We start from the raw sequence: 23,325 nt of genomic DNA, 5'->3' as shown, positions 1-23,325 counted from the left end.
GCAAAGAATGAGCAAGTTTTTGTAACTCAGGAGAGAAAAAAAACAGCCAACAACCAACAGTCTGCACTCTGCAGAGAAATGAAACTCCCCAGCCAGCCAACTGCTGGACTCTCATGTCTTTATCAGCTCCTGTTTCTTGTGAAGTTCTTCACCATTTCTACAGGACATAGTGAAATGGTCCCACTTTTCATCCCAATGCCTGGTGTGCTGCCATGCTGACACACAGCTGCCATGTCCCACCCCACACCAGGCTGTGGCAGAGGAGAGAGGAACAGCTCCCCTCTACAACTATCCATAGTGCAAAGTGTGTTAGGGTCTCTGTCATTAACTCTATTGGAAGTATGCACTCTAGTCATTTTTGTTAATGTTATTAATGTCACTTGGAGGAAAAAGTACCTGGAAAGCACCAAAACTCTTCCTCAGCATTTGTTTGTGAACAAGCTCCAAAATCCTTTGGGAAAAGTATACAGCAATCCTTAGTCTCAGTTAATAACATGATTTGGTTTATACACCTAGTGTACACAGGGTAATTCCTGTCACCCCTGTCAATTTGACTTGACTGGAGATGATAAAAACTGTGAGAGGGACATGTTTCACAAAAAAACCTTTTCAATCCCTGCAGCAAAAGGGAACTCTGAGAGTCAGATGAGGAAAATCCCCAGAACTCTCAAATATCGCCCCCGCAGAATCAAGGTGATTTCAGAGTCACGCAGCTTTAAAAATGGGACTTCCTCAGGGACACAGTATTAAACACTTAGAGAAAGCATTTGAAAAGAAACTGTATCATCAACCTGATTTCTAATCTTTTCACTTTCAGCTGCTTAGAAGTTACTTCTAAATGATGCCAGAGTGATGATGTTTGGCATTCTACAGAGGGCAGGGCTGAGGGGCAGACATACTCAGCTTCTCTCTCATTAGTATTTTCTACAGATAAAGTTCATGTTTTAATTTTTTTTGACTGATATCTTGAATTTATCCATCCACTGGGTTGTTTTTAATATTAAAGAACAGTGCCTTTGATAGAACACTACGTGAAAACCAAAGGAACTAACAAAACAAGCCCCAAAATACAGTTTCACTTTCCCCTGGTCTTGCGCAAGGTAGTCTATTAGAAACTCAGCCTTCTCAAAAACATATATGAAAATGGAGGCGACAGGAAGAGAAAGCAAAAGCAAACCACGGAAGTCCTTTTCTGTTGCAGCTGCCTGCAGGCTCCAGGATCATTGCCATACACACTCTTTGTGTACTCAGAAGGAAGAAATAACTGGATTAATTTATAAGGCTCCAAACGGAGTGAAGTATAGAATAGCATAATATTCAGGCTGCCTTTTGATGTTGTTAGAAGAAAATATCCATATAAATCATTACAAGAATCTTTAAAAATTCTCACATCAGGAAATGGCATGTAAAATAGTCTCAGGAACTCCCTGTCCATCCCCTAAAAAACACATCTGAAGCACAGCATCACATTATCGCCAACCTAAGAGCAAGTAGCAAGATCACTACTTGTTAGGAGCTGACAAGTCAGAGATAAATTTAACTCTTAGATGCACATAATTTTTTCCCATTGACCTCACATGTGACATGAAATAGACCAAATTTATGCATATTCCTTAATTTTCTTTTTTAATTTGATGAAAAAAAAATAAAAGTATTCAACCAACCAGTCTAAGGAAGAGAAACTTTAAAAAATCAAAACCCAAATACTTTTTGTCCATTTTGTCCAAAGGGAAAACTAGCCCGCTCTGAAGCAAACAATTACAAAATAAAGCAGGGTCTCCATCTGTCTTCACAGATTCTATGTCCCTATGAAATGATATACATATCTACTTTCCCTTCAGGTTGCTCTGGAAAATGCTGCCACCACCAAGGAAATCTGACAGAGCAAAGGGAAAAACTAGCCCGCTCTGAAGAAAAGTTACAAAATAAAGCAGGGTCTCCATCTGTCTTCACAGATTCTATGTCCCTACGAAATTATATACGTATCTACTTTCCCTGGAAAGTACTGCCACCACCAAGGAAATCTGACAGAGCAAAGGGAAAAAAAAACACTAAAAACCCCACTGCCTAGTGAACCACAAGACATTGCGGAAAGGCAGATATAAGAATAAATTGTGAAAGAAAAGTGTTCTCTGTAGCGTCTAATTTATAGTAACTTTCTAAGTCAAAGCTGATAGAAGATATTTTCAGATTCACGTGTTGATCTGTCTATTTGAGTTGAAATAACATTCATTATCCACAGGGAGGAAAAGCCAGCTTGTGAGAGAAGGCGGGAGGAGCCGGGCAGAGCCTGCCAGGCGCACGGAGCCCGTGCCCGGCTATGGCAGGCGCGGCTCCGCTGAGTTCAGCGCTGGCTCGGCACGGCCACGCTCCGTGCTTGGCACAGCGTCCTGGCTCCTCTGCACGGCCCTGCCAGAGCCCAGCACAGCAGGAGGAAGGCAGCTCGGGCCAGCAGATGTTACTAACACTTACGCCTGTCACGAACAGAAAGGACAAGAAAAGTCTTGAAGAGGCAGCGACTTGTTTTCTTTGTCAGGAGTTGGGAGATGGGGCTGGAGGGAGGGAGCAGGACGGCACCTCTCAGGGCTGCTGCTCGTTCAAAGCTGTCTTTGTCGGCGTGCCATTGCTTGACTATTATTGCTACCAAAAAGGAAAGTAAAATCAGTATTATAATTAAAGCCACTCAGCCATTTCAAATAAACACATTACTGTAAGTAATGAGAAAACTGAGCTTTTAGTGGTAGAAACAAACATTTCAGTTGCAAGAACTTTTTTGTGTGTGTGTTAGGGTGTGGTTATTTTTTGGGTTTTGTTTTTTTTTTTTGTGGTTTTTCTCCCAAATCATTCTATTTTATTTCAGGTGAAAAAAAATCCACAAGGAATTTGCACAGATAAAACTGGGGGAGCCTCAATAGGGAACAGCAGTAGGGCTGTGCATTTTACCCAACTGTCCAAATAGCACACAAATCCCTGTTCTGCTCAGTGTAGATCCATAAAAGTCCAATTTCTCCTGCTCACCTTTCTACCCCACCCTCTGCTCTGGTTTTCTTGATTTCTTCCTCCATGATGGGCTTTCATGGCATTGCCAACAAAAAGAAATCAGTACATTTCCTGTGCTTGACACCACCCTAAAAATGACCAAACAAGAAGGAGAACCTTTCCAGTCCAATGAAATGTCTGTGGGGAACTTTGAGATTCCTCTGGGTGGGATGGGTCTCCCAGTCAATGAGACATGAGGATGCAAAGGCATCACCTGCTCCACAGGATTCCCCACCCACTAGGGAGAAATAACTAAAGAGAATAAAAAAAGGAAGGAGCAAGCTACGGTGGCTATCTCTAAGCTGTGAAACAAGATCACTGTGCCTTCCTCCTTTTTGGTCTTGCTGGTCTTTTCAGATGGAAAGCCATTTTTTATACCAGTAAGATGTGAGGACCTGGCCAAGGAAAATGTTCTTGGTTTTTCTGAGTTTAGATAAAGTTATTTTGTTCCTTCACTTTGTAGAAGTGTCTTAAACAAGAAAACCTCAAATCCCCAAATTTTACTGGGGTCTGCCCTCTGCCTTGTTAACCTCACTGATGTGTGTGCTGTAGCAGACACAGAACAGGTTTGGGAGCAGCTCCTGCAAGGCTCCAGTGGCGGAGGCTGGTAAGAATCGTCCCTCCCTCAGTCTTGCCCAGAGCTATTTGTGCATTGGATCTCACATTGTGATCAAGCACTGGGAAAAGCCATCCTTATGATGCTTTCTTACTATTCAGAAAAGTTTTAACATTTCAGGAACAGAGAAGGAATAAGGGCAGGAGCATGTAACATTTCCAAGTACTGAGAAGCCATGAAAAAAGAACTTCAGCTTTACTACTTTCTTTTATTTTTAGCCCTTTATGTTAAACAAAAATCTTAAAAATATCAACCTGCAAGGATCCAAAATCATCTAAGAGCAAAAGGAGGATGCCCCCAGAATAATTTCTTTAGAAGCCTTGCAATGTTATTTTGAAGGGGATGACCACAAGATGTTTCTGAATCTTTGGGGAAGGATAATTCCTTTCAAGATGCCTGACAAAGCTGTTCCAAAATTACCCCTTGATAGCAAACCAGCCTATTTGGGAGCCTTTTTACAGCTTCTTCCATAAAAACAAAAGCAAATTCAATATCTTTTTCAACTGATTAAAAATCTGTATTATTGCATACCTGGCCACTCTAAAGTCAAATGTTACTTCTCTTGATACAGAGTGAACCCTAACCTCAACAGCCATCCAGTAGACTTTGTTACATGCAGAGACAAGCAGGGCTGAGTATCCCAAAGGCCATTCTGCAGGTTTCCAGCAAGAGGAAACATGCTGCAACATGTCTCTGGCTTCTGGGTTAGGTCAAGGCTACTGTGAGCAGTCCTGGCTAATTCCTACCACCAGCAGCAAATGCAAGTGTTACCCACTTGGAGGCAGAAAGAAGTGTACAGCCCTTTCCCACCACCTCATCTCCCTGTTTAGAGAGCAGGAGCAGGCTGGTTAAACAAGATGAGACATAGTAAAAGAAGGCAAGAGGAAAAAAAACCAAAACAACAACATAAAGGACCTTTCCTACTGCATGTCTCCTCCCAGTTATGGCCTAACATCATCTTCAGAGAGGCTGCAGCTGAGAGATTAACTACCCCTGTGAGCTGCTGGTTTGGTTTTTGTAAGGGGAAGTTCTGCTCAGGGTTGTGACAAGTTCTCAGTACTGCTGAAGTGACCAGGGATGAGACCCTTGCCCAGCTACAGCCACTATAAAAATTTCACAGGGTCACAAGGCCCAGTTTCCCCTCTGCAGGCACAAGCCTAGAAAAGGAGGCAGGCTGCAGGGAAGCCATTGTCTCAGAGCCTACCACCACAGAGAAGGAAAGAGGCCATAAAAAGACCTAAGGCAACCTGTTCCAAGGTTTGTATACAGGTCATGCTGCCCAGCCTGTGTCACACCTGCCTAGGAAGGACAGCTGAAGAGGTCTGCCCTTCTCCTGCATGCTGGCAAGTTCACGTTTGCACAGGGCCAAAGCTGTGACACTGGAGTTGCACATGGGCCCTCAAGTGTAGGAAGTCTCAGAGTTTTGCTCCAGCCAGCTTCTCTTGAACAACTTCCTTACCTGAGCTGTCAACTATCGTGCTATTGCAAGCTCTCGAGCACAAACTTTCTGACAGCTTGGCTTTTGGTCTAAAACTGTCCTGGGCTTTTCTCATAAATCAAGCACAGTCAAGCCCTGCCACATGGCAGCCCCTCTGGGGAGCAGGATGTCAAGCAGCCACGCGAGTCTCCAAGGACAGTCAGACTGACAGAAATCCGGGTCTTCCCTGGTTCTTAAAAACCCATTTCTCACCAATTCCTTCCCCTCTGCAAAATCAACAATCCCAGTTGTATTGTTATGATCTATACAGTGACTGTGAATTCACCAAGAAGTATAGGCTCAGACAGGTCCTTGCTTTCTTGCCCACTTTCACAGAAGCTGTGAACTTTTGAGACTTGTGCATCCCCATCAGATTTGATCAAAAGGCTCAAAAACTGCTAATAGGACACAGTCCTAGAAAGTCCAGTTTTTCTTTCCCTTTTGCATTCTTGTCCCTCCCTGCTAAGACAGATTTTATGATTAACCTAGTCTGAATGTACCCTAAAAGCAGATGTAAAAATGTGTACATTAGAAAATGTTAATATTGGCAGATATTCACATTCCTTTCCAGGGTTTCACAAAACTCTTAATCCCTGGTGACAGGACCTAAATGGAACATGAACTTTTTGCTATCTTTGCAGCCATACAAGAAACAAAGCAGAAGCTGATGCATTATTATTAATGTCCTCGAAACACTTGCTTGGAAGTGTCTTTGATTCAAGAACAGCCCATCAGATAGTTACTAGTGTAGGTTTATCAACTTCTTTTACTTTAACATTCTGATTTTCTGTCACACAACACAATGATTTTCATGTTTGTTTTTCCTGTTACCAGAGCAAACCATTCATTTTTAACTGTTGATTTTGGCATAGGAGGACTCTACATTCATAATGGAAATGTGTTTTCAGCGGTAGTACTGAACAATAGAAAAGTATCTTTCAACTGTTGGGTTATGAGGAGAACCAGCTGTAATTAAATTTAAGTCATAGTGGCTCTGATTCAGAAATGCAACAGTCTTCACTATAACTTTGCAGTCAAGGAGTTTGTACCATTCCAGGAAAACAGGTACTTTTCTGAAGGCCTTATCTGAAACCAGCTCCACAAAATGATCTCTTTATTCTAGATTAATTTGATAATTATGAATAACCAAGTATCTTTAAATAAACCTTTTCTGGGTGTTGTGGCCACAATGTGCGGCCTCAATGACAAATATCCTACTAATGGAAATGGAATACACAGAAACCAGCAAAAATCTTAGCATTGCCAGGCTCAGGTCCTTTGAACCATATCTACAACTGAATAAAGCAAACATCAGGAATTGAAATCATAATAAAAGTGCTTAATTCAACACATTAAAAGAGTCAAATTTCATAATCTGCTTGATTGACTGTTCTACAGCACTTTAATTGTTCTCCAACTTCCAACAGGGCACGAAGTGAATTCTACAGAGCAGCCAGGATTTCAGAACCTGAGGAGAGTGACTGCAGCTGATGAGCTGGGAATCAAAATACCCTTTGGTGTAAGACTTAAAAATCACCTCTCCACCTCGTATGAAGTTATCAGGAATTGCTCTATTATTTCTGTCATTAACCAACCATTCCTCCCCCCACCTTTGCACCAAATCCTCTCAAGTGCAGCCAGAGATTATCAAACCCAGCGATAGCCTTTCAACAGCTCGGTCAGTTGAAAAATCTCTCAAGTTCTGCTGCTATCACTGCTGCCTGAGCTGACGTCAGGCTGTTGTTTACTGGAGATGGGACGGTGCCAATTCCCACTGAGCTGAAGACAGCCAGGTCCAGCCTCTTTTGGCTGTGCACAAGCAAGAATTCCTTGTGTGTGCTTGTGTGCACGCGAAGAGCGTGCACGCGTGTCTGCTTGCGGGCACACACAAACGTGGGGGGAAGAGACTGCCTTTTGTTTTCCACTCAGATACCAGAAATAAAAACAATGACAAAAAAAAAAAAAAAAAAAAAAATACAGCACTTCATCTTCTCTGAGAGATAGAGAAGCACAGAGGGGGAAACACTGCCAGTTTTCTTCCAAGAACTATCACAGTATGGATGAAAACATAATTAAAAGCTTAGGATACCCCTAAAATCCCTGCAAAGAAGTTTACACAGCCAAATAATTTTTAAAAACCTTAATGCCTGTCCATCCATACAAGGATTGAGGTGAAACTTTAAATATTTGACAGAAGAGAAGAAATAGCCAAGTTTTACAAGGACTACATAAGCTTTCAGAGTAACTTAATTGCCTTCCTCTTCTAAGACTATGAAAGCCCTGGCTCAGGCATAAGTACAATTACTTAATTGAATTTTCTATATCAAAATATTCTAAATCATTAATAAAAATACAGAGGAAAAAAAAAAGAAGTCCAACCATGTGTGACTTTTTCATAACTTTTTATTAATTCACATTATCCTCTGTAAAGGTACACATTACATCAAATGGCATCAAATCCTGTTTTCAAGCACAACTTTTATATAGCACAAATATAAAGATCTCAATGGCTGTTAGGTTCCGTTTCAAGTTTTAAGTATTACACTGTCATTTTTGCCTGAGAAAACACTCCAGCATATTTGAATTTGAGGAATACAGAAGCAATTATTGGCACCTCAGGTGAAGTTTCCAGTATTTGCATCGAAGCATGGACTGCCACTGTCATCTGAGTGAAAGAATTAACTGTACTGAAGATTTTTGGTTCAACTTAATGGCTTCTTGCCCCTACCATCTAAATCCACACTCCTCTGCCTTCTTACTTCCCATGAAAGTATTACAAAAGGATCTTCACCTACACACCAACTCACCCTCCTGATGATTTTAACTCCCTCTTGTCCTCTCTTCCCATGGAACTTTTCTTTCAAGTTTAAATAATTTTTCAGAAGTTTCTTTTGAGTCAATTATCTGAAGAGGTTTTACAGACCATTAATACTGCTCTGTAGGTTAACCACAAACAACATAAATAATTATTTTCCTCTTCATTTAAGGAAGTACTGAGTTTGAGATCTCTCTTCTCAACATCAGAAGTACAGTGCACATAGAAAATATGCAAAAATGGGGGAACTTAATTTGAACTATCAGAAGCAGTGAACTTTACTCTGTAGGTCCAATGTTCTATATTTTACTTCCATTTATCAAGTTAACTATAAAAACACCAAGCTGAGAATCAGCATAACCATTCCAACCTTCACAAGAACATTTTCCATCACTGCTGGCCAGTGGTATTAAATTGATACTCTATCAGATAATGAAATACATGCTGCCTTCCTAGTGTGACGAATTTTCAGGATTGGTGACAATTTTCAATACAAAAGTTCAGGAACTTTTACTCTGAAATGATACATACCTCCTTCTTACATGTCACTGATGGTTTCCTCTCAATTATTTCTCCTCAAAGATACCAGACAGGATATCACCACCTAAAACAAAACCGAGAACTGGCATTTTGAAGTCTAGACATGATTTCCTCTTTTGGAAGCCTCCTCATCTCTGTACCTTCCCCATGTAACCACACTCTCAAGGTGGCCTCATCTAGACCTTCTGTATACAGAACAGTTCAAAATAACATTTATTTCTGTACACCAGAACCATATGCTAAAAACTTGGTTGATAACTACATTGAATTGTCAGCCCTTTACTTTTAACACCATCACCTTTTCCTTCATATCTCAGGGAAAAGTGGGATGCAGCATGGATCATACACACTGCTGGAATGCCAGGACCTGCACCAGTATCTCAAACAACTCCTTTAATCCACTATTCCTTGATAAGCTTCTTGTGTTCTTGAAAAATAATGCTCTGTTTCTGTGGTGACCTTGGTATTCTGTTCTGCAGCTACAACTTTTTGAATTCCTGGGTGCATTCTGTGCTTTGCAATCTGTTCTGAGGACAGGCTTTCATAAAATAATGTTTGCATGTATTATCTACACATACATGTATTATCTATGCATGGTAATATTCCTTGGGGTGGTTACCTACATTTCATCCTGCACTCTGTATGTATTGCAAACAGGTTTAGCCTCTGAATCCATTCAGACTGCAGTTTGACCTTTGTTTAGCTGTGCTCTTCAGCAATTTTACTGCTTTTTCATTAGGGAATAATTTTCACTTGCCTTCTACATGCACATTGCTCTTTGGGGAAAAAAAAAAAAAGCTCTGTTTCTCACTGTGACAGACTTTCAGTTTGGTCTGTCTGTAATCAATGCTGGGAAGTTTTTTGGTCTGGAGGACTATCACAGAGATGTGTGCAACACTGCTTTGAAAAAGGGAGCTGAACAGTTGTGATTTCATTCTCATGACACAGGAGAGACTCTGGGGGAACTGCAGCTCCATTTTCCTCTCCCAGGTTATATTCAGTAAAACGTGGATTCAAGAGGACAGAAATCAATTTGAATTAAGTGAATAACCATAAAGATTCTTGTTTCCCTGAAACTAGAAAAAACTGTTTTCAATGACTCTTTAACCTAAAGGACTTTATACAATCCAAAATATTTGGGTTTAGGATTACCCAAAATCTTAATTTTTCATGTTAGCAAAAGAAACTTTTCATGTTTCAGAGTCAAACCAATCCATATTTTTGATTCAGCCACATGATCAAAAGCAACACAGTTAACCATGGCTCAAATAACTTTTATTGCTACTCCTCAACTTGATAACTAGTCAAAACCAAAATTATCATGAATTGTTTTTACACTGTATGTATGGCTAGAGAAAATGGTCTCAGCTGATCTCTTGTTCTCTCTCCTCAAGAAGCAAGAATACCCCTTTCTCAGGTGGTATTCCTCAACCAACATTCAAACAACTTTCTGGGAGTTTGCAATCTGCTTCATTTCTCCCACTAGAGCCTAGGGTAGATCTTGGGGTTTTGTCTGGCAAAACGTACTTGAGAATGGCTTCTAGCAATATCAAGGGAAAAAAGGAAACACTTTTGGTAGGCAAGCATTCCAGCTGTATCCACTGATACACAGGCAGCATACCAAAGCATGGAGTGATGTGTGAGAATACAGAACATCAAAATCTCTACTGCTGCCCCATGCAGAGCCACATAAAAAATGATGGTGAAGTGAGCCTGACCAGAAGGCAGCCCTCAGATCTCAGCTGCAGACCTCTGAATTCTACCAGATCTCATGAAAGGTTAAGGTCTACTCTAACACCCATAAAATCTCTTTCCAAAGATGCAAGGCACCAGGGAAAGACCACTGGCTGCATTTTCTAGCCTGCACACAGACTTGGCATCACTGCAGATCAAGAAAGCTGACTTTTTTTTTGTCACAGTCAGCAACAAAAGCCAGAAAATTACTTCTACTGCCAACTATTCTTTCCACAGGCATCAAAAGACCAAAGGCACTCTGTGGACTTGTTGACTGCTTAGCCAAAAGCTTGTCTGACTTCCTGGAATAGTGAGGACACCGAGGGGCTTTGCACCTTCAGTGGTTCTTGGTGAAGTCAGAAACACACGTCATGAACATGCTACACTGGAGTTACACAATCCAATTAAATGCTGAACCCAATCTCCTTCTCCTTTCACCATTCCCCCTCACACACACAGTGGGAAAACTGACTGGTCCCAGAGATCCCTCAGTAACCCAAGTTTTGGTTCCCCATTAGGCTTCTTCATGATATTCCCTTCTTCAGGGATAAGAGGCTCAAGGTCATCACAGGCCTGAAGGTCTCAAGTCAGAAAAATGGCACAACTTGTCTTCCCAGAGGCCAGCCTGCTTTTGTGGCTGTGCTGGAAGGAGGCACAGGCAGAGCAGTGTGCTTGGCACAGATGTGACACTGGGCCCACACACAGCTCCTGCTGCCTGTGCCTATGAGAGTGCCAGGGCTGGACAGTTAAATACCCCAGGGTGAGGAGAAAGCCTCAGGGATTTTCAAGCCACAGCTGCTACGCCATTTGTACAGTGGAGAAAGGCTTTAGCAGGTAGAAAGATGCAGAAGAAGCTGGCAAAGGATTGAAAGTTTTTCCTTGCTGTCCTTTTCTAGGCAGTGGCAGATGATCTTGCTGTCTCAGGTGTCCTGAACAATAGCTATGGAGCCAGGCCCCATTTTGGTGGTAGAAAAGGAACTGGATTTCTGGGGAGAGCCAGAGACAAGCCAAGCCAGTTTCAGACTGTCATTTTTCCTACTGGCTCATTCTGCTCAAATCACAAGCTAGAAAAACTGGAAAGGTAAGCAGTCCAAATTAATGGGAACATCAAGTGAACTGGTTTATTTACACATTGGTTTAACTGGAATAGGGAGCACAATTCCAGCTTTGGGCACTAGCTTTGCAGACATTCCCTTAACCTACCTAGTTAAGGTAGAAACCAGAGAAAGCCATATGCAGGCCTGAATTATTCCTGGTCTGTTCCCCAAAACACATCATAGTCTCTTGTAGCTTCATGCTTGCATGGCACCCATGATCACAACACTTTTTGTTGGATGGCAACATTCATATCCTACCAGCTCACTCTTCCAACTCCATGTAATTAGGGAAAAAAAAAAAACAAAACCAAACACCACAGAGCAGGAAGTTGTCTTTTTCCTCACACTGCTCTTCATGCATTATTGTTGCCACATCTTACCTGTAGTGTTGCATTTGCCCACCAAAACTTGAAGCCTTCAGGTTATTTTTCTTATGGAAGAAAAAGTAGGACTCTTTGGAGTCCTACAACTGGTAGGAAATAATCAATTCAAGACCAAGGATGTAAAAATCCCCGGGTATATATTTATTATTAATTTAGACCATAGAGCAGACTTCACCAGATGCTCAGTTGCATTTCATCCTTAAGAGCAAACAAGGGCTCCTGCAGATGAGACCTTTCCAGCAGAGCTGCTGCAGATGGGCAGATCATGGTGTCCTCCTTAACTATGCCTGAGACCACTGTGGTATAATGATTCTACTTGCTAAAAGCAATAACTTAAAGTAAGCACCACAAAGGGAAGAAAAGTGACATGGATCTTCCACATCATTCCTCTTAGAATTTTTTATTTAAAATATTTCACAAACTGCAGGGCGGAGCCACATTCTGCAGTCAAGGAAATTTGAGTATAGAGGCTTTTCTGCAAAACTCAGTGAAAGAGGGAGTGCTTGATACCCCTGTACCCACCAGGGCTGGCCACCCTCACCATATTCCATATTATCAGCAATCCCAGAAAGCAGCTGCTTCTGTATGCTCATTAGAAACCTGAATGAGAACATAGACGAGTCAAAGTGCCTTGCACACTTTAAAACTATGGCATGACATAACTGCAAGTCATTGCCATTAAATGTTTAGGGGAAGAAGAATTCACCTGCCAAATTCAGCCCCATGGTCTACTGTTGAGTTTTAATGACAACTGCTGCATCCTGGAAAGCTGCTCAATAATAAGAGATTACATTTTCCCTCCAGGACCAAAAATCAGGTACTGTCACTTACCTACACAAAAGGCATACATAGGAAAATATCCCAAAGCCATGTGTCTCATGCAGCAATCAAAATATTGGACACTCTCTGGACACATAATTTTGCTCTTATTACAATATATTTCAGTTGGTCAGCATGCTAAAAATCTCCACTCAAGATTTCTGGCTTTTCCAATTAAGCTTATAGACAAAAAGTCTTTTTTTTTTTTTTTTCTCTTTTAATGACATTGCCATTTATTGCAAAGCTATGATGAGTTCTTATCTCATTATGGTGCCCCGTGGTAACTCATTATTCACTGGACTTCACTTTTTGATGTATGATGAACAGCAACATGTACTTCAATAGTTCTATTTAAACTGGCCCTATAGTTGAAACAAATCATTCCAAGAACAGCACTGCATTACACTCAGAAGGGCTCAAATGCATAGGATATTATATTCTGCAGTATTCACAGAGCTTAGTATCTTCAAGTAGAAGTTACTCAAGCTCAAGGGGTATCTCTCATTAAGTCAAAGTTCCTCCAAACAAGAAGAGGATGACTGATAGTCAGAGATTACCAGGGCCAACACAGTGAGAGATCACACTCTTTGTGACCACAAGCAAGCCTGACAGGGCTCAGTCCCCCACAGCCCATCACCCTGGGAAGGCTGCAAAGCAACCTCAACATCCCTGGAGAGCCCAAAATTCCCCCTCATTCATCACCAGGTCTGTCTGCTTCTGATGGGTAACATTGCCTACTCCTCCTAGGCCACAGCTGCAACACAAGCTTTCAGATTTTGTGTAAGATGGAAAAACAAGAGCATGCACAACAACAAAAATCCCCAGAGGCAGAAAACAACACATGTACTAACAAAGCTCCAGGCCTCTCCCCCACCCCTCCAGTTACTCTCCAGAGGGTAAAGCGAGATGTCAGGACCTTTCCAGTAATCAGCAGTGCTGCTTGGATCAGGTTCCTTGCTCTGCCTAACATTGAAGGGATTGGCTTGAGAATTCAAATTGGTTAAAGGTGCAAAGTCTAGTTTGGGATGTTTAGAAATACCTTGGAAAGTGAAATATGGTCACTGGCCTGGCCTGTTCCTAGCAGCTTCCTACATCAGATGCTTCTGGCACACTGGTATTTCAGGAGAGGAGGAGCCAGATTCTTATGTCCTAAATTGCACCTAAGTCACTGTATCTTTTATTTTCTTCCATCTGACTCCTGGCCTTCAAGCACAGAGACTTAGGCACAATTTAGGTCATGGGAACCTGGTCTTCAGCCTCTCAACAAGTGGAAATACCCACGGCTGACTCGGGCTAGAAAATACCAAACACTTTAGAGGACAAACTACACCTGCTGAGTGTGCTCATACACACATGGCAGAGCAATTCTTCTGCCTCGGGGGTCCCCAGACTGTAAACTCTGACCCATGACACAAAGAAAAGCAAAACTAAATTTATATTCATAGAGCACGTCCCAGCTGGACACTGCAGGTGAAGTGTGCAATGTGAACATCCTCCACCTGCTGACCGTGCTCTGCAGGATCCAGAAACCAGTTTTCAAAGCAAGAGACTGAAGGTACCAATGTACTGCACACTGAAGTCAAGCTACTCAAGTGTTTCTGAAAGTATAGGGAGTGTTACTTCCTTTCCAAAGCTGTTATGTATCAGGAAAGATCATAATCAGGTCATATCTCAGGCACAGGTAAGAAAGATGGCAGAGTTAACATATCAAATCTTTTTCACATGCTAGCACACACCCTGAAGTAAACCAGAAATGCTAATTGTGTTTATTGCACAATACTAGAAACAGGAATTATGAAGCTAAAGAAAGTAACAAAGCATCCCTGCCTGAAGGGTCTTCTCCGGGCTATCATGTATCAGCAAAAAGATGCATAACACAGAAGCTTGAGACACAGTCAAAGAAAAGCTCTCCCCCATACAAAGTCCAACACTGCGCCCTAATATGCAAGAGGATTTCACTCTCCAGGGCAGAATGGCTTTCTAGGACATTTTACATCCCAGATCCAGAGCAGCCCCCTAAAAGCAGACTGATACACAGTGTTCAGCTTCAGTGGCACGGGAGGGTTTCACAGACCCTGCCCGCAGTCACACAGCTCCAAGGAAAGGGGCACAGCTGTTCTCACCTCACAAGAGGAGCCCTGCAGCAGAAAGCCTCCAGACCCACCATCCATCTCCCTCTACCCCAAACCCAAAGTATACCAAGGAACAGGAGAGTACTTGGAAGTCCTGAGGCCAGCATGTCACTGTGTAGAGTCAGCTCATATGAGATGCCAAGAACAGGGCTGCATCTTGAACCCACCCTTTGCAAAGAAGCAGAAAGGAAGTTTCTGCATCCATATACTGAGGCAGAAACCTGTCCTTTAAAAAGCCTCATGAACAAGGCACTAAGCAGCCTTCTTTCTCCATGCAGCAGAACAGGAGTTGGTGCTCTCCAGTAAGACAGACTGGTGACTTCCTCCCTGCCATTCCCACTGCAATCCAAGTCAGCTGAGGTCTTGCAGGAGCAGTGCCTTAAACCTCCGGACTATCCTGCATGAGGTGGAGAGATCCTCTCAGCTCCTGCAGCAGAAATGAGCCTGCCTTGCTGAACAGACACTGGTTAAAAAGCAGAGCAGGGATGGGGGGCAGAGAGGCTTTTCCTGTCTGCAGAGGCACTTTCCAGGGAGGAAAAGCCATTGGTCCCAGCTTTGAGAACAACTGGTCCAAAACACAAGCTCATTACTGCATCAAAGACCCTGAGGGCAGGCAATGAATCCTGGACTCTCCTACCTCCAAAAGAAGGAAACAGCAAAGACATGTCCAATCCCATGCACATGTATTTGGTGAGTTTCAAGAGTGCCCCAAGGAGCTTCAGCAGAACAACACCCAGTTTCTACATTTAGGTTTGAACTACATACAGAGCTGGCCACTGCTTGCAAGACAAGGACATTCCCAATCATGGTCAGGAAAAGAGAAAGGTAACAACAGAATTGTTAAAGCAGAGCACTCAGATTTAGGGGCCCTTCTTTCTACTGCCTGTTCTGACACCACATTAAACACTCTTCTACCAAAAAAAGTGTAATAACACCCTTTCTGAACATCACAGGAACACTTAAGACTAAACGGATTCAGGCCTTAGCCTTCTTGCAAATCAAGTGAAAGACAAAATACATACAAGATAAAACCATCTTGTATGTAAACACATGAACAACAGATGACATTTTTAAAAATCAGACCTTTTCCCTTGTGCACTCAATACTACTATATTTTCCCTTGTTCTGTGCAAAGCATACAAGCTTAGAAGCAAAACAAAGTCTTCTCCCACACTTGATGCCACACTAGCAGTGCCAAATGCCTTCTGCCCTGGGGATGTTCCACAAGTACCCCACTGTTCCCATCCACTCCACATCATGCTTCAAACAAGGAAAACTGTTTATCAGTGTTATTTCCTCTTCCCAGTTTTTGGGCTGCTGAGGAGGTGCACAAAGAAAAGCAAACAACGTGTAACTTTTCTGTTTGCATGTCCCAAGGACTGGCTCTGCACACTGGTGCCTGAAGAACAAGCACATTGCAAAAGCATTATGTTTCCAGTGGCAAGATGGATGGGAAAAGTGCCAGCCACTTGCTATAACCCTTTTGTCATGCCAATTGCTGGCTGTTATGAGGATGTACTTTAGATACCTCCTTAGAAAAGAGCTCTGCATCTCATCCTTCCAGATGGAGGAGGAATGATTCATACACACATAAGCATGCTAGAATGATGGCTGAAGAGAAAACATTTTCTTTATGTTTTCTGTTTCGCATTACAGGCATGCTCAGGGCCTTAATCACAGAAAAAAAAAAAACAAAAAAACCTGAAGATGATGACACTTTGTGCCCCAAAGAATGCTTGTGCAAAACCCCAATGCTACTTCTCCCTGGCCATGTCAAGCCTCATATTGTCTGCACGCACCTCATGTGCCTCATTCTCCTGCTCTCCCATTTTTACAGCATTTCTCTGCATAGAACACGACAGAATAACTCCACTTTCAAAGCCACCACATCACACAATCACAAATACAGGGGAGAGGATCCAAGAGAGAGATGAGGAGCTGGGAGCTCTAAACTGACCACAGACTGACTTGAAATGCAGAGGAAGAGCAAAAGGATCTCTCTCGTTTTCCAGACACACCAGGTGCCCTTTTCTTTCCTGGAGGCCACTGCAGTCATCCTCCTCCCCATCTTACCTGCACAACACCTCTGCCACACTCTTGCACTGCTCTCAAGGGCCCTGCATCCTGTGAATCTCGTTCTGCTTCTCAGCACTCAATTCCCACCCATTTACTTTCCTCCGGCCTCTCTGATTTGTGAAGCCCTTGGAGCAGAAATTATCTGTAAGCACCTGGAAAGTACCTGAAATATCCCCAGTCCCAGTGCAAATAAATAAACAAACAGCAGTGCACAGTGTGTCTATTAAACCAACTATATAACAGTCATCTCTGACATCAAAAATTAGGACTGTAGCTTCTTCCTACAGACAGTGGCAGTAAATGCACACTTTGGGGTACATCTATGGACCAGAAAACCTTCGAATTTGCTTTCTCTGCTACTCACTTCCCCTTTCCCCCATCATATTATCCACTTCTGGAATCCATGCCTCACTTTTTATTATAAATTATTTTAATCTGGGTTTGTGGCATGGCAGAAATCCAGCATAACCTTCAGAAATATACATATACACTGGCTATATAGCTTCTTTGTTTCACAGGAGCCTTTCAAAGAGCCTGGTACAGAGTCTGGGAGGATCTGGCATCCTTTTTCAGCAGCATCCCTGTGGTGGTGACCCTTTCCTACAGGGTGCTAGATGCATTCACCTACACTATTTCCTCTCTTTGTAAAAATCTCTCATTAAAGCCAGGAAAAAGTGTTCAAGCAGGATTTTTTCCTCTGCTGTTTTTCAGGTTGAAGTAGTGTGGCTTAGGGGTAGCAAAGGGGCTAGAGAGAATATCTGAGGTCCAATGCAGACCTTCTTTCCCACTCCATCCTCTTCTGAATGGGCAGATGTAAGATAGGCTGGGTAATTGCTCCAGCTCCCTCAGGATTAGGGTTCAAGTGGGAAAGAAAGTCAAAGGAAAAATAAAAAATAAAACCACACGAAAGCCCCAGCGATTATAAGGATTCTTAACTCTCCTTGGGCAAGGAGCACAGGCTACTTTAGTAGCTCTTGAAAAAAATCCCTACACTTTGTTCCCTCATGTTGCAATGGTTCCAGAAGGAATCTGGATCTGTGGCTTTTCTATAAAACTAATAAGGAGGTTCTGAACCCCACACTGGGGAGGGGCAATAAAAAACCCCACAACAACAAGCAATTTAAACACAGAGCACTACCATGTTGTTAAATAACATGTTAAGAACTCATCTGCAAGTCTGTCTTGGCCAATGAGGGACATCAATCAGGAAGACACAATAATACTCTCTAGCATGCAATTAGTCTCTGCTGTAAGCAGTTTAACTCTGGATTTCTTGGATTATATTGTTGTTTGTAACATCTATTACTGTTGCTTTGTAGGAGCGATATGATAGCTGTCCAAGCACCAAAATCAAATAATGCTACCAGGACATTTGGGCAAGGGATTATCACAGCAAAGGAAATGGATTATCACAGCTTTTATTCTGAACAAGGATAAGAACAAGATGAGATATCATTTTGAACATGGCAGGAGGGACAGAAGAAAACTGTATCTGAGATTTACTTTTTACCTCCTCCCTCTTTTGGATTTTTCAAGATAGGCATGCTACAAAAATCTGCCAATCTGAAAAGAGAGAAACTGCCTTTTCTAGAATTTGCACTGAAATATCTGAACTAAAAATATTCCAAATCAAAGGACAGTTAAAACAGCCTCCTTGGATTGGCTGAATGCCTGTTCCTGGGCATTTTTCCACTGCATATCTGCCACTACTTCCTTCACTTGACATCAGGCAACAATCACCACCACCACCAGGCCTAAAGACCTCAGCTCTATCAGATTTGTTCCCTCTCACAGGAAGGAGGATGGCTCACCTTCCTTCAGTTGAGTAGGTCCAGCAAAGAACTGATGTGTTCCTTTAGAAAGGTTTAAAGGCACTTGAAAAAGGCTGCATCCTTGCCTTTATTCATTATATCATTTTACACCTTAGTTCTCACAATGCATCTTAAAACAAATATTAGCTTTTTTAACTTTACAAATCTTGACTTTTTTTTTTTTTTTAACAGTATTTTGTTGTCTTCAACACATGTACATACACTTTTGGTGCATGGTACTTAAAGAGACCCTGATTCTGACCTCAATTTCTTTGGCAACAGCCAAATATTCCAGAGAGGATGAGGGAAAGACCTAGCCTTAACACTCCTGTGATGCAGTTTGAGAGGTCATCAGTAGCTATTACAAATTACAGAGGAAAAAAGACAAAATTAGAAAAGACAGCCAAATAAAGAGAAGCAGAAAAACAAGCAAACAAAAAGAAGTGAGCTCTGCAAAGGAGAGAAGAAGCAAAAAACCTGCTTTGCTACAGCACAGGGCACTGGAAGCTGATGACACCTGGGTATAATGACTGCACTGATCCAAGTCACACCTCCAACAGGCTCTCCCTTCACCTTTTCCATGGGACTACAGGTCAGCAGTGGTAAACCTTTCCCTTCCTGAGGACAGAGGACATTAAATATTATTGGCATGACACTCCTCAACACGGACCTTGTGATTCTACAAGCAAGCAGCAGCACTGGTAGTTGATTAAGGCTAGGAAGGAACAATAACAAATTGAAAAAAACATTCCAGAATTAAGTGGAAGGAATCAAAACAACAATGAAAAAGGAATTCAGTAGGACAGAAAGTAGGAAAGCAGATGATGTAAAGGTTCTTAGAAGGAAACAAACAAACAAAGATAAAAGAGAAAAAGGCATCCATAGGAATAGCTATATAGGGTGCATTTCTTTTTTTTTAATAACAATATTGAAATTGGGTAATCCAACAAGCAGTATTTTATTTTGGCCCACAGAAAATACATGAATATAGACTAGTACCTTTTTAAGGAAACGACTTCAAGCTCTCAATGCACTTGTTTCCAGAACTAATGCTTTAACCACATTACAGGGTTATGACAAGACCACAGAGTAACTACAATTCCTTCTCTATCTAGAACCTGCTTGTTCAGAGTCACAATCACTACAGTCATCTTGCAGCTGTGAGAGACTTTACCCTTGTTATTTCTTGGGATTCCTCCCTATTTCAAATGGTAGGAGCTAAAGAGATTTTGTTCTGATTCAGCTAAGGTCTCTTTATCTTTTTTTCTTTCTTCCCCCCTGTATTTCTGTGCTTTTAAACTGTCCTTAACTGGACACATGTGGCCAATGGCAGATATGAAGTACTGTGGATCACTACAGCTATGGGTAAATATTTAACAGAATCAGGAATTTAATTCCAGATCACATTACTCCAACATCTCTGCCCTTCCTGTCACTTCACCTACTTGTAATCATTAGAAAGCAGAGTGTCATTTCTAAGCTGTAGTGGAGCACTAAAAGCACCATGCTGGCTTTCCCTGGATCCACTTAATTAGAGATTAACAGAAACAAAGCATAGGGAAACTATAAACACAATTTTGCCAGTTTATCAGCAAACAGCTTTGGGTTACCAAAGAGATAAGAGCAAGGCTGCTACTTCACCTTTGCTGCCAGACCCATGAGTTTACCTTTGCTGGGACCACGCCTCCATCAGAATTCCCCCTGAAACATCAACATGCACCACAGTATTAATTTTCCAAGTTGCTGATCTTCAGTGTTGCCTGCATCATGCAGCCAGCATTTCGGAGTGTTTCTCTTCATACAAGAAGGTGCTCCACAAGCCTCGTGACATCCCAGCTCTGTTACATAGGCTGCTCACGTGTCACACAACAGATGCTCCCCACTGCATCCTCGAGGAAGCTGCAGGGTTGGACCTTCTTAGCTCCAGAAAATCCACCAAATTAGCATCCACCACAAAAGGGTCCCCCGCACTGTACTTTAGCATGAAAAACCATTTCATCAGAGTCCTAGCATACAGCCACATTAAACCAGAATAATCTGGTGGTGAACTGAAGTTTCATTTCAATCGGGAAGAAGAGAAGAAAAAGCTAAAGCCTTGGATGAGAAGACAGCCGTTCCCATTCACAGCTCCTCCCAATTAAAATGTTTTATATAGATCATCAGAGCCTAATGCATCGTACATGTTCCACAGCGTGCAACATAAGGCTGGTGGTCTGTCATGTCTCAGTGTGATGAATGATCTGGGTACTTGTATCTCTGGTATAAAAGCAGGAGAAGCTTTGAGACAAAGAAATAAAGGCCAATGCATATTATACATCTTACAGTGCTTAATATCATTCCTCCTAACACACACCTCTGAAAACAGTTAACGTCACTATTTCTCTTTTATTTTGAATGTGGATTTCAGCATCGGTATCCTCCAAATCCTTGGGAGAACTTAATTTAAAGCAGAAACAGGAACGTAGAGCTTTTGGGCTACAACAAACAATGCCACACCAGCATGTCATAAGGAAAATAAGTGACCTTCCCTTCTGCCTCTGCTGACAGACACACATGAAGCCACTTGCAGGCCAGGATGTTAGCGTGATTTCTGGAAGACAATCTAATAAATAGAGATTAAAAAGAGTTTTAAAAAAGCAAAACAAAACAAACCTGACTGCCGATTGCCAGAACTGAAAAACCTGCCTTTCCAAATCAACTAATGGTTTGGCAAGCCTACATGAAAGGCAGACAAACAAATAGCATCTTTTCCTTTTAACAAGGAATCTGCAATAAGGAAAAGAAATCAGAATTTTATTGATTTCCATAATGCCATCTCTACAACTTAACAAACTCAGTCAGCTGCTAATGCTAATTCACTGATGCTATGGAGCCTTCCCATATAATTATACACCCTCCACTCTGCTGAGCCCCAGGGCGCCGTTTCTACCTTTCCAGAGGACCACTGCACCAAAAGTAGAAACAACAACAACAAAAAAAAATCTCTTTTATTACCCAAAGCAAGCTGCAAACCAAATTTTGCTTATTTAAATGAGAAGTTAGAGAGACTTGATTTTTAAGACGGGGAATAATCTGCCAGTCTGCATATATTTTCAGATGTGATATCATGACAACCAATTCCCATTTAAACTGTCCCCACCTCTATTGGTTTTCTTCCTAAGAGTACAGAAGAATACAAAATACAAATATTGCAACAATTGTGACTTCTAGGGAGAAATTCTAAAATCCTTCTCAGCTCAAAAGGGTTTCAAGAGGGTGATTCAGAATCAGACATGGAGCCTTTTGTGGATGTCACTACAATTAACATTGTAAAAAAACTATAAACTGTTACCATTGCTACACGGATGTATATTTCAAAGATATTTTTATTAAGCTTTTCTTTTAAAAAGACAAACCAGGAACACCTTCTAAACCAAATTTAAGGAAAATATCTTCTCCAAGTCTAAAATCAAAAATGTCCTAAATATTTAATGAAGTAAACTCTGCTATTTTTCTCCATTTCTCAAAAAAATTCAAGCAGGCAGCTCCAGTATATTTTAGTGAGAATTTCATTCAATTAGGGATGGCAGAATTTGGCCCAATTGATCCTAGTACTGTCTGTCTGGAAAATTGTAATGGAACTCTGCAGTGTAAACACCCTCCCCAGATGACTGTACCTCGAGTCTCCTTTCCTGCTCCCCCTGTTTGCCCTGCCTTGATATTTCAGATCCAGCCATACTCGGTTCACCACATCCATCAAGATTCAGTGTGCCATTTGAGCTAATACTACTTGATTTTTTGCTATGGTTTCCCATGCATGTATTAACTTGGAATCGGTTAATCTATTTCCTCTGAGAACGGTGAAATGCGTGGATTTTTGTTCAACAAACAAACAAGTTGACAGTATCAATACAGAGTTGGAGAGCCTCTAAAAACAATCTAGTTTGCATAATTAATGTTAATTACAATACCATCTCAATCAGTGACACAAAGGCTTAGCAATGAACACAGTCATACGAGGAAATGAAAACATGAAACAAACATGCAGGGATCTTGTCGTGTTCTGAAAGAGTATCACACAAACTTTCAAGAGATTTATAAATAAGCGCAGAAAGGCAGAAGACAACTCTGCTTTGTTAGACATTTTCTTTACAGGCTGCTTAGCACAGAGCTTTCTTCTTAGAGACTGTAGTAAGACAGCGGATCTGAGCTATGGAAACACCAGATAATATCATTTTTCTACAACACCACATCCAAGTCATTAACAACTGCTGTAAAGAAAACCAGCCGAGGGCCTGATCCTTCTGCCAGTGATTTCAATAGCAAACACTTTAACAGTGCCATGTGTACGTCTGGGGGGAATTAGGAAAACAACTCCAACTTGAGCACCGCATACAGGTGTGGAATCCCACAGGCGCAGAGGAATTTCAGGAGAAGATAATTAATTTTTCAACAATCTTTTTCCTACTTTCTGTAGCAACGAGGGAAAGCTAAAACGCACAGAAAACTTACCTGCCCGTTTCACTTGGCGGCGCAGAAGTCTTAAACAGGGAGAGGTTTTGGTACGGTCACTTAACAAAGCAGATTTACATTTAATCCTCAGAAGTTTTCTTCGTGGCCCAAGATAAAAATAGTTATCCAACGCGTTGTCATTTCAAGGAAAGGGAATAAAATAGTTCTGAGAAAAACATGCTCTACCTCACCCAGAGTGGCACCGTAGTACACAAGCAGTCACAGAAGCATCCAGGGAGCACTTGCGCAGTGAAGTGCCACTCCGGGTGAGTAAGGGTGGTGTCACTGGGGCTGA

At 41.7% G+C, this 23,325-nt stretch overlaps 1 protein-coding gene across 4 annotated transcripts in view; it reads right to left on the bottom strand.

Moving 5' to 3' along the window:
- Positions 1-23,325, bottom strand: part of SERTAD2 (SERTA domain containing 2) — a 79,538-nt gene that overhangs the window by 54,560 nt on the left and 1,653 nt on the right. The window contains exon 1 of one of the 4 annotated variants that reach the window (XM_085576126.1): positions 23,031-23,325. This exon is cut by the window's right edge and continues 1,289 nt beyond it. The exons of the other annotated variants lie outside the window; for them this stretch is intronic. The gene's annotated coding sequence lies outside the window, so the exon portion shown is untranslated. The remainder of the gene's footprint in view (positions 1-23,030) is intronic. 4 annotated transcript variants of the gene reach the window in all.

Source organism: Lonchura striata, chromosome 3 (assembly GCF_050655825.1).
Source record: "Lonchura striata isolate lonStrDom1 chromosome 3, ASM5065582v1, whole genome shotgun sequence".
NCBI lineage: Eukaryota > Metazoa > Chordata > Aves > Passeriformes > Estrildidae > Lonchura > Lonchura striata.
The sequence above is the reverse complement of the archived record's forward strand: the minus strand, read 5'-3'. Positions and strand labels throughout refer to the sequence as shown.